Source organism: Alligator sinensis, unplaced genomic scaffold (assembly GCF_000455745.1).
Source record: "Alligator sinensis unplaced genomic scaffold, ASM45574v1 scaffold865_1, whole genome shotgun sequence".
Taxonomy (NCBI): Eukaryota; Metazoa; Chordata; order Crocodylia; family Alligatoridae; genus Alligator; species Alligator sinensis.
In genome coordinates, this window is record NW_005842146.1 from 1203509 (window position 1) to 1221052 (window position 17544).

The following is a 17544-nucleotide window of genomic DNA, read 5'->3' on the forward strand; positions in this document are numbered from 1 at the left end:
GTGTGGGGAACACCTCCATGTGAGGTGTGCAGCAGTACAGATGGGTCTGCAGTGCTGCATACTGCAGATGCGTGCTCATCTGGACATGCTTATGGATAGCTTATGGTTTTCTGAGTCATTGCTGATGACTGACAGATTTGTTTCTTGCTACTTCTTTTCCTACAGCTGGGTAAATATTAGTTTCCTTCACTTGCGCTGTTGTCTGCATAGTACTTCTTCCTGTTACAAAAGATAGGAGAGGGCTGAGGTCACCTAGCAGGCACAGCAACTCAAAAGTATGGTATGAAGAAAGTACTGAGGACATAATGGGAGTAAGGTAGTGTTTTCCTAACATATAAAGAAAGAAGCATGGGGTATACCGGAGATAGCACCATCTACTGAATGTCCCAGAATGGAGGGCTGGAGTCTGACAATGACCTGTTGTCATTTATTTCAAGGGCTGATGAATAAAGGAAAATTTCTCAGTCATTGTTTACCTCATTGTCTTAGAATGAGCTACTGGATTCAGAAGATTCCCTGCGCTTGAACAAAGGATGTACTAATGGTTGTTCTCACCCTTGCAAAGCTTTATTTAAGAATACTCACAGAGGCAGGCAATAGGACAGAGCAGAGAGGATGCTCACTTCACATTGGCTCTAGGCGGCAGCTGTCACCCTGCATAGTTCCCCTGGCCCCGGGGTGTCCTGATCCCGGGGATGTGATAGCCTGTTCCGGGGCTCTGCGCAAGTCAGAACTCTTGCCAGAGTGGAGGACCTGATCGTAACTTAAGAATGTACAGCATATATAGTCTGGAGTAAATAACGTTTTCTCAAACTAGGGATTTGGTTATCTCAAGCTAACTATTTGGGGATGAGTCATGATCCAACACACCTGCTGTTTACCCCATTCCACTGTATTACAACATTTTACTATCTAGGTTCATGGTTCGGTCAAACTCACAAAGCAAGAAGTTATGTGCTGTTTCGCCGGCCTACTATGGATTCAGCATACAAAACTCTTGCTATTAGCATTTAGCAAAGCCCTTACTATTACACTCGTAAAGGTAGAAACCCTGGTACAGATTTCTAATTCTGAAGTTGGGGCTGCCTTTACTGTTTTTTCTTGGTGTTGCTGTTCCATAAATGGTGAGAAAGGGAAAAAGAAAGAAGCTATGCTGCTATGGCTTTTCTCTCTGAAGCACCAGCCCCAAAACTTGGCTACTCATTCTGACACTGGGAGGTCTCCCTACTTTTGCTGCGAATGTTGATGATCAAATGAACATATTGTTCTGTATGTGCAAACTACAACCTTGTGCATCTGGAGAGAAATATGTGCCTGTAAACCAGGTAAGTCATTATGAAACTAATATCTGCAAGGACCAATGTGCTTTTAAAATGTAGAGATGATTTTTACTAAATTTGAAGCAAGATATTTTTACAATTGGGCACAAGAACAAAAATATTTAAAATAAAAAAGAGCCTATAATCACACATTTCAACAAAAGCCCCCTCCCCCCCCCACCCCCAAAATACGGATCAACAGACGCAGGTGGTCATTATGCCACTTACAGCTGTGATTTTTTTTTTTTTTTAAATCCAGTATCTGAGCATAGGAAACACTAATGCTAATGTCTTGAATCCTTCTTTCTTTATTATCTGGCTGTCTTTTGGCTTAAAAATTTTCTGTTTTTCTTTAGGGTATTGGTTCAAAACCAATGAGAAATCTCACTGTTACATATGTTTTTTGCCTCCTCTGTTCTTTAAACCTATATGGGACAACAAATATTCATGACATTCACATGCATTCATCCTTTTCTTGAAAGTTAATTAAATGTTCTATTACTCTTGAGAACATGCCCTGATTTATCTTGTTAGAATAACATATTCAAATACAAGTACTTTTCCAAAATTTAAAAACCTAGATTGATCATAAATTCCTTACTAATACTTATTTAATCATACTAAAAATATTAATGTGATTACCTGTACAATCAAGAAATACAATTTATCACAATATATTTTAAAATATATAAGCAGGGGAGAAAAGCTTGTATTATATTAAAACAAAATAAAAATGTATGTAGTCACATTGATTTTCAGTGCCATCATCTTGTTCTATGTGTAATAGAACTATATGAGAACTATGTGTAATATCTATGTGATACCATATCCTGTGAGAACTATGTTAGATGTCTGCAGGCTTACCAGTCAGTTTCCCATAGAGGACAGGTTGGTAATGCAGGGCCTAGGTATTTTCTTAGTTTAACTTGCCTTATTTGTTACCAACATAGTCCTTGAATAGAAGCATTCAAATATTATGGAGACAGTACTTTCTTCCAGCAATCTCAATCCTCACACTAGTGTCAGATTTGAAAAAAGTTAGTACCTTAAGAATTACCTCCATATACTGAGAATTAAACAGATTTCAAACTTTCTTCTATCTTCCACATCTTCTCTCAGGCTAAGGACAGATATTCAAAAAACCTGAGCCTGAATTGATTCAATCTTTGCAGTTTAGTCTAACCTGGCTAGGCTGAACTGGTTTGTAACTGGACAGATATCCTCTCTGGACTGAGGAAATTCAGGCATATGCCTGCAGTGGTTCAGGCTATAAGCCAGTGGGAAACTAGAGAAGCCCTCCCTTCCCTTCTAGAGTGCTGAGCTCGGGGGGTGGGGGGGACGGGAGGGGAGGTGGTGGCTAGACCCCAGAAGGACCTCTGATTAGGGAGGCATATATGCCTGCACCATCCAAGGCTTTTCCCCACTGGCTGCTCAAGGGGCAGGAGTGTTGCCATACCCCAGTCCCCTGCTAGCTAGCACTCTGAGGCAAGTGGTGTGGGTGCAATGCATGCATTTGTTGATTATACAGAGATTTTCAATCTCCTTCCCTGCTTCTTTATACTGTCTTCAGCAAACTGACAGGGAGATGATAACAGTGTTTATTACCTCATCAGAAAAACAATAGTCTCTCTCCATTAGTTTAAACTCTTCTTAAATAGCTTATCATCTGACCTATTGATTAGCTCCAAAAAGCCCTAAGCAGTCACTGTTCTGTCTGCCTGTCCCAGTAAAATTGGAGACATTCACACACAGACACCTCGTGGCATGAACTAGCATACCACATGCCTAAGGTCAATGGGGCTGGGCTCTGTGCTGTGGAAGATGGGAAGGAGGGAGGGGGAATCCCTGCTTCAGCAGTGAGCAATGGGAGGTGGGGCTGGGCAGGGGGAAGTCAGGCAGACCCTGCTGTGCCTGAAGTCTCTGCAGAACTCCAAACAGGGAGCAAAGGGGAGCGGCCAGCCTTGATGTGGAGCAGAGAGCCCCACCCACCCCAAAGAGCATGTTGGAATGATGTTGGGATGCTGGGGAAATCTTGTTAATCTTAAACCAGCAAGGGGTCTGGGACAGACATTGCATAAACCAGTTTGAGCCAAATCGGTTAAGTCTGATACTGCATGAACTGGGTTTGTCTCAAACCAGTTTCAGCCATTTTCAAACTGGTTTATGTGCACTGAAGATCTGTTCTGTTACAGGTTTAAACCAGTTTCTGATCACTTAAATTGATTTATGTGTAAAGTCTGTTCCTAGCCTCAAAGAATTACATTACCAAATTAAAGTAGTAAGCATGTCTTTCAAGCACTAAACCTTTATGTACAACACTGATATGAAAAACAAAAGAATTAAAAAAAAATAGGAACCTCTGTGTAGCAGTAATTATATGGAACCAAGCCACCCGTTTGCCAGAAAACAGTTCATTTGGAGAACCTCAGTAGCATCTGAGTATTGGTATAAGACTTATGTCCAAAAAAAGAATTATAATTATAAAAATACCATCAATTAAGAAAAGTTCATTTTCCATAGCTATATTCTATTTGGTAATTAATTAGCATATCATTTGAAACCTTCAGAATAATCAGTAGGTGCATAAGTGTTTTACTGGATTTGAAGAGCATAATTCTGAATTGAATGACCAAAATATTTTAGCATACACACACAGCAGCTGATACTATGTGCATGCTTAGGGTTTTCTCATGAAGTTTTTCTCATGCAGTTTTACTATCTACTCAAACGGTATTTCCAAATAATATTGTTGCTTTACTTGCTATAACAACTCTTCACACTATATTGACTTCTTTGCATTTTACTTTTGAACATTAATTTTCCATTTTTGTTCAATAAGTTTTACTGAGGCTTTCTAAAACAGCCATTAAAGCTTGAACTTTTTTCTCAAACATAACACTGATTATAATTACTTAAACTATATTTTTAGTTACTTTTTCTGATTAGATTTATTTTCTCAGTTCTTGGATGGGCAGGAATTATAACTGTAGAAATCACACCTGGTTATGGGGAACTATCATTTAATATGCAGAAATGACATAGCCTCATAGTTACAGAAGATTTCTGTTACTAGGAAAAAGGTCTTTTGATTATTTTCATCTTGTATGAAAAATAAAAAGCTGTTGCACCAAAGCAAGTCCCCTGGTTATGACTGTAGACCAATAATTTTACTACTCTAAAGCACAGGAAAAATAATCAAATTTTCTATGAGACAAAGCAGTTTATCCCATGATGTAATCTTAAAAAAGAAAAAAAAAAATCAGTTGATTAAGTTGTAGGTTTTTTTTCTAAAATCTCTGTTGCCATAAATTAAATCAGAATGAAACTGACTTCCAGGGGAATAAGTATTCTCTGAAAAATCCTACCTCAGTCACTAGTATCTTCAATGCAGGTTCCAGAAGTATATCTATTTTAGGGAGTTGGTTAAAATATCTATGTGAAGGAGAGCTACACATCCCTACAAGCTGAGATTGGCATCCAAGGAGGATGACTGGAGGTCCTCTGGGTTAGAATATGAGGGGAACATGATGAAGGGGATACAATGGTAGGAGTCTACTACAGACTTCCAAAACAAGAACAAGAGCTTGGCCATTAATTTTCCAGGAAACTGGCTGAGGCTGCATTCTCTTGGTGCATGGTTGTCATGGGAGATTTTAACTACCTGGACATCTCATGGGGAGGGCACTCAGCCAAATTCGATCAGTCACAAAGCTTCCTTCACTGCATGGATGAGCTTTACCTGTCTCAAGAAGTTTGTGGGCCAACTAGAGGTAAGGTGCTGCTGGACCTGGTACTGGCCAAAGAGGATGATCTAGTCAGTAACCTAAGAATTGAAGGAAAGTTGGGAGACAGTGACCATGAGTTGATCACTTTCACTATCCATTGCAAAGCTGGCAAGTCAGTCAGCAATGCAGAAGTTCTTGAATTTAGGAAAGCTGACTTTCATAAGCTCAGGAGGCTTCTTGATGAGGCCCTGAGAGTCCATAATCTGACAGGGAGGGGAGTTCATGACAAGTGGTTGCTCCTTAAGGAAGTGATCCTAGAAGCACAAGGGAAGTTCACCTCAACCCATAGGAAAGGGAGTAAAAGAGCTTAGCAACACCCTTGGGTCAACAGGAACTCATGGACCTCCTACATCTAAAAAGGGAGGCATATAAAGGATGGAAGACAGGAAACACCACAAAGGAGGAGTATTCTGCATTAGTCTGCATCTGTAGGGAGTGAACTATGAAAGCCAAGGCTGTAACCAAACTCCAACTGGCTACACGAATCAAGGAAAATAAAAAGTCCTTCTTCAGATATATGGGGAGTCAGAGGAAAAACAAGGGCAACATTAGGCCCCTGCTAAACTAAATGGGGCAGCTGACAACTGACACCCAGGAAAGAGCCAATCTGCTTAATGATTATTTTGCATTGTTTTTTCACCAGCCCATAGGGACCACCCTGCCTAACATGATGTGGGATGGCCAGGGTGAGGGTGAATACACACCCACCATTAGCATGGATCTTGTGAAGGAACAGCTTGAGAAGCTAGACACCCACAAATTAGCTGGTCCAGATAGATTGCACTCAAGAGTGCTAAAGGAAATGGCAGACATCATAGCGTGGCCATTGGCAAGGATATTCAAGAACTTGTGGTGCTCAGGCTAAGTACCTGAAGATTGGAATAGGGCCAATGTAGTGCCTATCTTCAGACCCACATCACACTTATAGGCTCAGCAATGCTACACTCACTAGCACCACGACCAAAAGAGACTTGGGGGTCATGATTGACCACAAGATGAACATGAGGCACCAATGTGATACCGCAGCTGGCAAAGCAAACAAAACTTTGGCTTGCATCTACCGATGCTTCTCATGCAAGATCCAGGATGTCATCCTGCTGTCCTCAGCCTTGGTGAGACTGCAGCTGGAGTACTGAATCCAATTTTAAGCTCCACAGTTCAGAAAGGAGGTGGAGAAGCTTGATAGAATCCAGGGGAGAGGGCAAGATCAGAGGACAAGAGAACAGGCCTTATGAAGAGAGGCTGAGAGCTATGGGACTCTTCAGCCTGGAGGAGTGCAGGCTCAGGGGTGACTTGGTGGCATATAAGGGGTGTGCATCAGGATCTGGAAGAATGCCTGTTCACCAGAGCACTCCAAGGAATAACAAGCTCCAATGGTCACAGACATCTGCAAGACCATTTTAAACAGGACATAAGGAAAAACTTCTTTACTGTCTGAGCCCCCAAGACCTGGAATAGACTCCCCGCAGAGGTGATGCATGCACCTACTCTGGACACTCTTAAGAAACAATTGAAAGCTTATCTTGCTGGGATCCTTGATCCTAGCTGATGTCCTGCCCCTTGCACAGGTGGCTGGACCTGATGATCTTACAAGGTCCCTTCCAGAACTAATGTCTATGAATCTATGAATCATGTGGTGAGGATATCTGTTATTTTGTCCGTGTTTGTGAATCCATCCATTTTTCTCTCTTTTTATAAGAATGTCTAAAATGCCTATGACTATAGAATTTTGGCACTTATGTTGCTTATACAAAGTTGCAATAATTGCCTGAAAGAACAGTCAGTTCTTGTCTTAATCACATTGCTGTGTTTTCAGCATTTTGTCACAATTCCTTCTGCTTTGGTTGATGACTGCATATACCGTTTGTATCCAACTCTTCCAGTTAAGCTTGTTTAACATGTTACAACAATTTGCTAAAAATAAGCATAGGCCAGTAATATATAAATGAGTGTAAACTGCATAAAACTGAATTCTAAGTGATGGCAAATATGAAAAATTTACCTTAATTTCCAGAACATATTTTTGATCCTTTCAGTAAAAAAAATCTTCATAAACCAATGCTTTCATGACTATGGCATGAAAATACCTCTCAATAGTGGTGGTCAGAAAACTAGAATTTTATTTGGTGAACATTCCTGCCTTCAGACAGAGGGTAGGACTAGATAACATCTTGGGATCTGGTCTGTGACAGCTGAAAATTATGTGTGATAAAGGTGCTTGCTGAAGGCTCTATGAAGATTAGATCAAGTGTTTTTTTGTCATTTATTTAATTATTAAGCTATATGTTGTTGCTAAGAGCCTAATTACAGTTTAAGTTGTAGTAAAGCCTTGTATAAGATAAGGCATAGTAAATTTAACAAAGCCTTGAAGTAGTAAGGCCCTCTGGTATAGTTAAAATTAACCTTATCAAAGGAATGCAAGGCTTGTACTGTTATTGGTCAGTCCTAAGGACAATTGAAGTAAAGAGAATCTGAATGGCTGTAAGTTATCAGCATAGCTCCGAAGTTATAAATTGATTGGTGCATCCGGAAATCATTTAGAAGGAAGATACAGCTCTGTGAAAGGGATCAATTAGCTGTTGACCTGGATCAGTAGGCCTGTGGATCTTGAGGAGCCCAAAGACTGAATAACAGGGTCCTTCCTAGTACCTCTCGGACAGTGCTGATCGGGGAGTCAAGACTTCGTTGAACTTTGTGGAAAGAGAAACTTGTCATACATCAGGCATCAGAGGGGACTGCCGATATGTTGCTGATGCAAATTATTCTTGTCTGTCATTGTTTGTCTTGTTACTACGTGTAGTTGTGTTTTTGTTAAGTGAATCAACCTTCCTTACCTTTCTACTTCCTGACCACACTCTCAATCAATCCTGAACCCTCCTCTGGTGCCTGGGACAACAGTCAAGACTTTTATTTCTGAAATGAGATTTTAAGACTTATTCCTCCTGTCATGCAGTGCCTATACATGAGCAGGGAAGCTGTTCTGATGTGCTGGAATTGCAGTGCATTGTTGCAGGCATCATTAATTCAGTCTTCTGAAATGTGGCAATTACAGTGCTCCAGCAGCCCCCAACATCTCACGTATCAGTGTCCCCATGCTTCAAAATAGCATTAATTAGAGCAGGTCCTGGAGTGCCCAAGTGGAATGGAATCCAGAAATTTTGCAATTTTCTGTGAAAGAGCAAGAGCACTGCAGTATATGATTCAAAGGAGGAGACTTGAAATTGCTAATATCTGAAAACTGAGTGCCTTAATTGCTGGGCTGCTGGCTGTCCTAGTCTTCCTCTCTGTTATCCAAAGTGGACCATAAAAACTTTCTCAATTAAAGTTTTTGCTTTGACAAAACATTTCTGAACATCTTTGCTTTTCTTTTCCAGGTCTGTAGCTCTCAGTTGTTTTTTAGATACCATGAGTTTATATTTCTTTGATAAGCTTGTCTAGATTAATTGCTATATTGAAGCAATTATCAAAATGAGTCAAGGAACATCTCATCTAAGGGAATACTATAAACTTTAAAATTTGGCAGTAAGTTAGAAACAGTGTATATCATTTTAACCTCTATTGAAATTAACTGAATAGTGGTCAGAGTTGAGACATTTTATTTTAGCACTTTTTGATAGAAAATTAGATTTTCAACTCATTTTTTTTCTCAAAGGGTTTTTTTGTTTTAATGTTTATATTTAATATTTTGACTAGAAAAAAAAAATCAATGAAATTGTTTCCTGTGAATGAAAACCATATTTCTCAACAAACTCAAATATTTTTGGACAAATAAATATAAAGATATTTTTCAGTGAATGGGAATTATCTGCAAATGTGTGGAATAGAGATGAGGATTTTTTTTTAAACAATATATAGAATGATATCATTGAAAGATGGACACTTCCAATTAAATATTTTTGGAGGTGGGGTGTTTATTTTATGATATTCCCTCATGGAACAAATATAGAATATAGTTGATTTTTGTAGTTGGTACATTTCTAGTTTCTAAAATTTTGTGATAAATCTTCTGTGGTCATACTTCTCAGTTTGTGAAAAGTGCATGTAGAGGAAGCAATTACCAGGGAATGATTTATAATGAAACAAACAGATCATATTTGACTAAAATAGTTGTGTATCAAATCTAATTAGAATTCTGTCATGATGACATGGTGAATGTCAGGATGAGAACAAAACAAAGCTGCAGCTCAGTAAATCAAACCAAAGTTCAAGTTGGAGTTATGTAGTTTGTCATTGTCAGTAACTATCTTATAAAGCTGGTGTGTTTTATTATTTTGGTATCGAAGGCCCCTTTTGGGAAAGTAAAGTAAGAGTAATTGTCACAGCAGGAAATGTATGATTCAGGTAACAGGCCTTGAAATAAGAGTTCTCTATTTGTAAGGTCATCTAGCCCTCCCCTCCACTATATACTGTTAACAGCAGTATATTTCCTAAGTCAATACAGTCTTTCAGGGCATGTTGACATGAGATGCCACTGAACATTTATTTAGTTCTTGTATTAGCAAGTAGTGAATAAATGAGCAGTAACTGAAGTTACTGTGCAGTAGAGTTCGTGGACATCTTTGAGGTGACACTACTGAACAGTGGCCTAATAGTACTGTGCAGTAGTGTATTAGCACTGTCTGTGCTGTCATACGCTACTGTGCAGTATTTTTTGGCTACTGCGCAATCAGCATCTCATGTAGATACACACACACTAAATGTCTTAAATAAGGATGCTATTTCCTCCAAAGACAGGGAAAAATCTCTCTCTCAATCTTTATGCTTCGAACAGAATTTTGAAAATTAAAATGAAATATAACTATGTAGATTTTAAGGAGTTCCATGGCTTCTACATAAATTAGCAGAACCTGAAAGCTTTTATAGGAAAACTTTGTATAGATTACACCTTCACTGCTTGTGATTGCAGAGAGGCAGTTAGGAAGGCCAAGGCAGAGACGGAACTAGGGCTGGCGACCAGAATTAAGGATAACAAAAAGTCCTTTTTCAAATACATAGGGAATAAGAAGAAGGCACCAGGTAAAGTGGTGCCCCTACAGGACAGGCTTGGCAATCTAGTGATTGCAGCAAAGGAAAAAGCTGATCTCTTCAACGAGTTCTTTGTCTCAATATTTCTGAGCAGGGACTGGGATAACTTCCCCACTAGGATTACAGACAAGCTCAAGGGACATGATGCCATGCCTAGGGATGATCTAGTTAGGAGGGGCTGGACATGTATAAATCAGCGGGTCTGGATGCTCTTCATCCAAGGGTACTGAGGGAATTGGCAGAAGTCATAGCAGGGTTCCTGGCATGGCTGTGTGAGCACTTGTGGTGCTCTGGCCAGGTCCCAAAGGACTGGAAAAGGGCCACTGTAGTAACCATTTACAAGAAAGGGAGAAAGGAGGTCCCAGGTAACCATAGGCCAGTTAGTCTCACCTCAGTCCTTGGGAAGACCTTTGAGAAAATTATCAAGGAACACATCTGCAGGGGCCCAGCATGGGAGGTAATGCTCAGAGGCAACAAACACGGGTTCATTGTGGGCCAATTCTGCCTGACTAACCTTGTTTCCTTTTATGAACAGGTCACCCAGAAGTGGACCAGAAGTGCTTCTGGTCCATTTCTGGGTCTGCTGCCGAGCATGCTGGGGAACCCCCCACACTCCTGTGGGATGCTCCATTTGCCCCAGCATCTCAGCATTCATGAGCCACCTGATACCTTGAAGTATGTAGAAAAAACATTTAAAGCTGTGTCTATGTCCAAATCTCCGAATCTTTCTGAATCTCTCCAAATCGATTTGGAGGGTTCTGATTCGATTCGGAGAGATTAAAGGGTCTCCTGATTTGATTTGGATTCAGAGTTTTGGCCACCGAGTCAGGCTGAATCGCTGCTGAATCGAATCAGAGACTGAAGTTTCACACAGCCCTAATTCTAACCATGTCAAAGGATCACTTTGATCAAAATTAATCCAAGTTCTCACAAATATTAGCTATATATGCTTATTGATAAGGAAAGGAGGGGGAAAATATGCTAAGATACAAGTGAGCAATAAACTATGATTTCTTAGGCTAAGATCTTCAAATACCTGGCAGCTCAATATTTTAGAAGCTCTAGGTTCAGCTTCCATGGCCTTGATACAGTAGGTGCTATACAATACTTCTTTGTGAAACACTAGAAGGAGAATGTTATCCCATATCTTACCCAAGGTCTTCTTTGTGAGAGACCACTGCTATTCAGACTTGTAAATATCAACAAAATTCAATATAATTCAGCTAAATAACAACTTAGAATTACCATGATAAATTATAACCTTACTAATAATTGTTTTGCATCCATATTGAGATTTATCCCCCAGATAAGTAATTATTAATATATAATTTAAAGCAGTTAAAAAGAAGAGCATTATTTGGGGTATTTATTGAAGTTAAGCATGGATGCAAGGTGGGTCATTGGAAGCAGTCTGCCATTCAAAACCCATCATGAATTCTACTGACTATTTTAAAGAACCTAGGTTGTTTAAAACAGGGGTGTCAGAGTAAGTAAAAGAAAGGTTCTTACTTGAAGACCTTACAAAGCTACCCAGATCTGTTATAACTAAGGAAACTGTGTAAACAGTGACAAAGTCACTCAGCACAAGCTGATATACAGCACAACACAGTGTAAAGTCAATGTTCCTTCTCTTTTTAGTTTTACAATAAAAAATAAGTGACTTAACATCACAGTCAAAGCCTTTTGAAATCAATGTAAAACCACTGACTAGAATGGTCTTTGCATCAAGTCTTCCATTGGCTGCTTTCTTGTACATATTATTGGACAAGGAGGTTTTTAGGAAGAATTTGAATGAAGAGAAATAAATGCACAAAAGGTATAAAAAGGTGTTCATGTGTACAGGGAAGGACAGATCAAAATGAGGACATAATAGGACCTGGTGTGAGTTAATGCTGGTAAAATAAGAAATATGTCCCATTCACTAAAGAAGTGGTATTCAATAAAATAGGGAATTATGTTTAACAGCAGGTTTGATTTCAACTAGCCTCGTCCAAATGGAATCCTCTACTGACTGTTATTAAGTCCAGGTAAACTAAAACAGAACAGATGGTTGTCAAGATTCGTTATGATGTTGCCAGCATTGTATATATATTTAAATAAAAGAAGTGAACATACTGTTAACTTAATTGGTAGTATTAGCTGAATTTCCAGAGTTGTCTTTCAGGGGTGACCAGGCACCAGTCCTGGAAGCTGAGTTGTTGGAGGCAGGGAGGGATGATGCACAAAAAATGCAACCAGTGTGCTGTTGGTCCAGCTGCTACTGCCACTGCTAGCAGTATAACAACTGACAGTGCCCCATATATCTCCACCACCCAGGATACATGTCTGATAAGCCTCTGCTTTATTTGCTTTGCTGCATGGCTGTTATTGTTGTTCCAGTTAAGGTGCTACATAGAAAAAAAATGTAAAGTCAAAAAGTAAAAGGCAAGTCAACACTGGCAACAGAAGAATACTAATATTTCTCCTTAACATTAAAGTTGCCAAGGTTAGGGTCTCAATAGAATGGAGCAGCACCTGGGGGAAGAGGGGGGTAAATGCTTCAGAATAAACATCATATCAACAAACAGAATTTCATTGCTATAATAGGTATGGGGAAATCTAACCTTTATCTGCTTTTTAAGAAAACAAAACCATTATAATGGAATGAAATTGAAAATTAACAATAAAATAAATTTCAACTTATTTAATTAAAAAGTACATTTTGGTCTCTTTTCCTTTGACCATTTTAAAACTGGTGAAAATGAGCCAATTATTCTTTTAGGTATCCAGGTTGTAACCATATTGGTGTAGAGGCAAAGGGAATCAAAACTCATGGCAGAGGTGATATATTTTATTAGACCAACTAGATATTTGCACAAAAAAAAAAATATATATTTTCAAACTTTCAGGCACAGGCACCCTTCATTAGGCATAGGAGATTGCAAAGATTATAAAAGCTATCCTACATAGAAATGAAAATTCATAAAGAAGGCTTTATAACTACTGGGGAATTCCTTGGCACTGATTTGACGTTAGGAACAGTTCAACACTTCTATACAGCTTTCCTATTAGTTACTGTCACAGAGGCATTCAGGGTAAGAGATATCATGTTGGGGATGAAGGAAAATGGATGAAATACAAATTGGTCTGGCTGCTCTTTGCTTTAGGTACAAGACAAAAGGCAGTAGCTTACAATTAGAAAAGGAAGTACGTGGCATAAATCTGCACATATCTGTTAGGGTGACAATATTTGAATCTTGGGAAGCACTTGATCTGCAGCTGAATAAAGGCTTTATTCTGTGGCTTCAGCAGAGCTTCTGGTCACAAGGCAGGATAATATATTAAAAGTAACATTGCAAACACTTAGGCAAGCAGTTTCCTAACAATGGAATAGTGTGTAGAATATATGGTATAAGAAGAACAAGATGCAGCCCACTAGCTATCGTCAGGAGATAAAGCAGAAGCAAGACCTTGGAGATGAAGGAGTCAGCAAGAAACCAGAAAGAACCAGCAAGTGACCAGAGGAAGTGGTCAAAGTCTTGAGCATGCACTCTTGGTAGAGAGGCATGTAAATGAGTGAAATGCATAGACAACCCCATGCTAATGAAGTAAACAGTAAACAGAGGTGGAGCTTGAGATAGGAGGAGATATGGGTGGAACAAAAGGAGGACGAAGGTGGAGTGAATGTTAATAAGTATGAACCAAGGTGTATAAAATGTGAAAAGAACTAATATTCACTGCTGCTCCCCATGTTCACAGGCTGTGTCTGTGAGGGAGCTTCCCAAACCTGTCTCCATTCTGAATAAAGCTGTTGTGAGAAATGTGCGCTGGTGTTTGCTCCTTGCTTGCTTCCTGCTTGCTCTGGCTAATTGGATCATTGTCTCCCTAGTCGTTGGGCATCGCATGGAGTCGGGGTCTAACAATATCTAATCTGTCTATTTTATCAAGCTATCTATGCTTTAGAGTTTTATGGATTGTTCATGTTACATACTTCATGAGAGGTATAGCACACAATCTGTATTTTGTGGATAACAGCAAATATATGGTCAAGGATTAGAAAGTGACAAAGATGAACAGCACATACTGGAATAAGGTACCAATGAAAGTTCCATTTTGACTTGCAGCAGCTGCCACATTGTCACAGGACTTTGTGAAGTATTTAATCTAAGAAAACCACAAGAAGCAGTATGACCAAGAAACATGGTTTGAGTACCAGAGTCTTGTTATTGTCTCCATTTTCAATTAGAAATGTAGGGTCATTGTGGTTATATCTGGGGAAAATATATCATCATCTAGTCCAGTGGGAGCTAATCATTTTTTGGCAGGCATGACACAAATTAGCAGTGTTCCCTCTAAGCTGCACAGCCATGCCATGCAGTTTAGAGGGAATGTTGCAGATTAGCCCTACATCCTCCCTGAGTGCCATTCAGATCCCCTTCCCCTCCCTAATCTGCTGCTCCATAAGTTTGAAAGTGCATCCATAATTGTTGCCCCTATTTGGGGTTCACTATCCTGCCCTCATTGGGCTCACCACTCTGTCCTGTTATCAAGCTTGCCACCCTGCCCCTTATCAGGCATACACTCTCTCCCACCTTGAGAACTAACACAGGCCTCTCTCAGCTTCCCTGGCCATCCAGGTGATCACCAGCCTCTCTCAGCTTCCCCAGGCCATCCAGGTGATCACAGGCATCTCTCTCCTGGCCATACAGGTGATAACAGGCCTCTCTCAGCTTGCTCCACACCTGTCCCTGCTATAGAGGTAACCCACCTTTCACTGGAGCAGCACAGGTGTGGCATTTCCTAGAGGCCATCCCACCATAGGCAGCCCCACTGCACCATCCAACCCCAGCAGGGTGTGGTTTTAGCTTGTGCCCAGGACTAATGGACCCGCACAGAGCTGCCCTAGAGTCTACCTACTTCACCGTTCCCTCTTAGTGTGATATTACTTCTGGACCAACCCTCATCTGCCCTACAACTTCCTCTGCCACGTAATTCATCTCCCTGTGGCCTCCAGGAGTTACCTATAGGACTCCTTTGATATGTCTCCTTGGGTCCAGGCCCTCACTCATCTGTGGTCCTTGCTGCATTAGGGAACTTTGGTCAATAAGGCCCTGGTCCCAGGTTGGGCCAGTTGGGGCACTGGGCTGTCTGTTGCTGGGTTCACCTCTTTCAGTGAGTCTTAGCTCTTCAGGTCACCTTGGATCCCTGGCCTTGCCCAGGCCAGCTGAAGGAAGTAAATGGTTTGCCTGCCACTGGTCCCTCACTACCATTACTCCTGGCATGTCTCTACAGCCCACAATCACCAGGCCATTCGACCTCCTTGTCAGAGTCATGGCCCTTTCCATGCTGCTCATCTGCCTGTGCTCTAATCTAACTCCAAGCACAGGTACCCTAGGCTCTGTCTCTCTCCTGATGATTTTCTCAGGCCAGGACTGGGTTTGAGCTACTCCCTTGCTCTCCCAGAGTCTCTCACCCTGGGAAACCTGGGTCTTAGCTGCCCCAGACTCTACTCCCCTTGTTCTTGCTGAACCTTCTTCCAGCTGCTCAGGCAGCCACAGCCAGACTCTCATCCTAGGTACACTGGGCAGCATATTAGACTGTAATGGTCTTGGGCCTTCACTAATCTAGCCCACCTGTGTAAAGCCTTCTCTATATTAAGAAACCTCTCCTGGGTCCTCTGGAGCTTCGTCCTGCCCCTATTAGCTCCCCCTTTCCTCTGGTTGTCCCCACTCCTCCTCAAGGAGACAAACTTACCCCACAGCCTAGTGGGATGTAGCAGCCAAGCTCAACCGGGCTACTCAGACCCAGATGGTCTCCACCTGGTGTTAGACCTTCCCAAACCACAGGCTTCCCCTGAGCCTACTACCTGGTTTACAGTGGTACTCATGCCTGCAGCTGTCCTAGGACTGTGTTCCTTCCAGGCATACCCAGCTATACCCCTTCCCAAGAGAGCTGCAACTACTGATGTTTGTCTGAAGGGCTTCCCAGTTGCAACTGGCAGCCCTGCTCCCTGTGTCTGGGCTTATACCCAAGCTGCTTAGCTCTCTTCCACTCAGGAGACCTCTCAGCCATCAGATGGCTGCCTAATTGTGCCTGACTGCACCTGTCAGCTGTTCCACAACCTGCCAACTCCCCTTAAAGTGGCAGGTACCCTTGTCCTCTGCCACACTATTCATTAACAAACATTGTTACAGAAAGAATGACCATAAGCACAGTTCAAAAGACAAAGACTCACTTGAGTTTATTGTCTACAAACATTCTAGTCACTAACAGCCATGGTAAGCCAGCACATAGTGCTAAATGGGTTACTTACAGTCCATCACATAGTGCTGTGTTACTTACAGTCATGATACAGGCATATTATACAATTGTGTATAATTGTATAATATATGCCACAGCTCCCAAGGCCAGTACATATAATTAAGTGTTCCCAGGTCCTCTTGTATATACTAATTAAAACAATTGCATGTCTACAGTATATATATACTTGTTCTCACTAATTGCTACAATATATTATAATATATATACTCAGAGTTGGAAATCCCTCACATTCAAGGATGATCACTTACACAGGTCATGTAAAGGGTTGTAAATGAGTCTATTGATGGCTAAGAAAGCAGATCCTAGAGCCACAAACTCTCTGGCAAATGCCACAGGTGGTGGCTAAAGGGAGGTTTGGACCATGGATTTCTTGGTCTTGTTTCCTTTCCTTTCATTTCTGTCACTTTTCTGCCTCCACGGCAGGACGGTTTTCCTCAAAGATGTACCCTCTTTCACAAAGCATTGCCATGTAGCCCTGTCCCTGACTAGTTTTTCCCAGTTTGTGGTGTTAATGCCACACTTCTTAATGTTCGCTTTGAGGGTGTCTGTAAGCAACCGTGCCATTCACCAGAGCACTTTGTCCATGCCGGTTTATTGGATGTTGCTGTTATCCACAGGAAGGATGGTCAGTTATTGAGACAGATTCCAGAGGGTCCTCAGTGGCTCTCACCTGCCATGATTTTGCTGGAATAAATGTATTTAGTAGGGAGGAAGATGTATGTTCCATTCCTCCTGGTTCCCTCCTCTGATTTTCCTGTCAATCTTTCCGTTTTGGCCTCCCCTACACCCCACCTAATGCCAACCAATGATGTTGAATCCCAATCTTTTGGGTTTGATCATGGTGTTGGTATATGTCTTGGCCATTTTAAATGGTATACAGTGCATAGACAACAGTCCACCTCACTCGGGTCTTGCCTCAGTACGGTTGATCTGGCTGGTGTCACAACCCAGTGATTTTGGTGCCTCGGCACGATGGAATTTTCTTGCCACATGAGAGCCTCTTGCACAGCGAGGGTTTTTGCTGCACAGAAGAACCTCGGTGCAAGAGAGTTCCCGCCAATTTGCAGGGTGCATTTCTTCTTTGCAGCACAGAAATGCACAGTGCAAAGAGTTCC

The 17544-nt window shown here is 41.1% G+C and overlaps 1 long non-coding RNA gene across 1 annotated transcript in view; it reads right to left on the minus strand.

Moving 5' to 3' along the window:
* Positions 1–17544, minus strand: part of LOC102376373 — a 39969-nt gene that overhangs the window by 7465 nt on the left and 14960 nt on the right. The window lies entirely within an intron of this gene.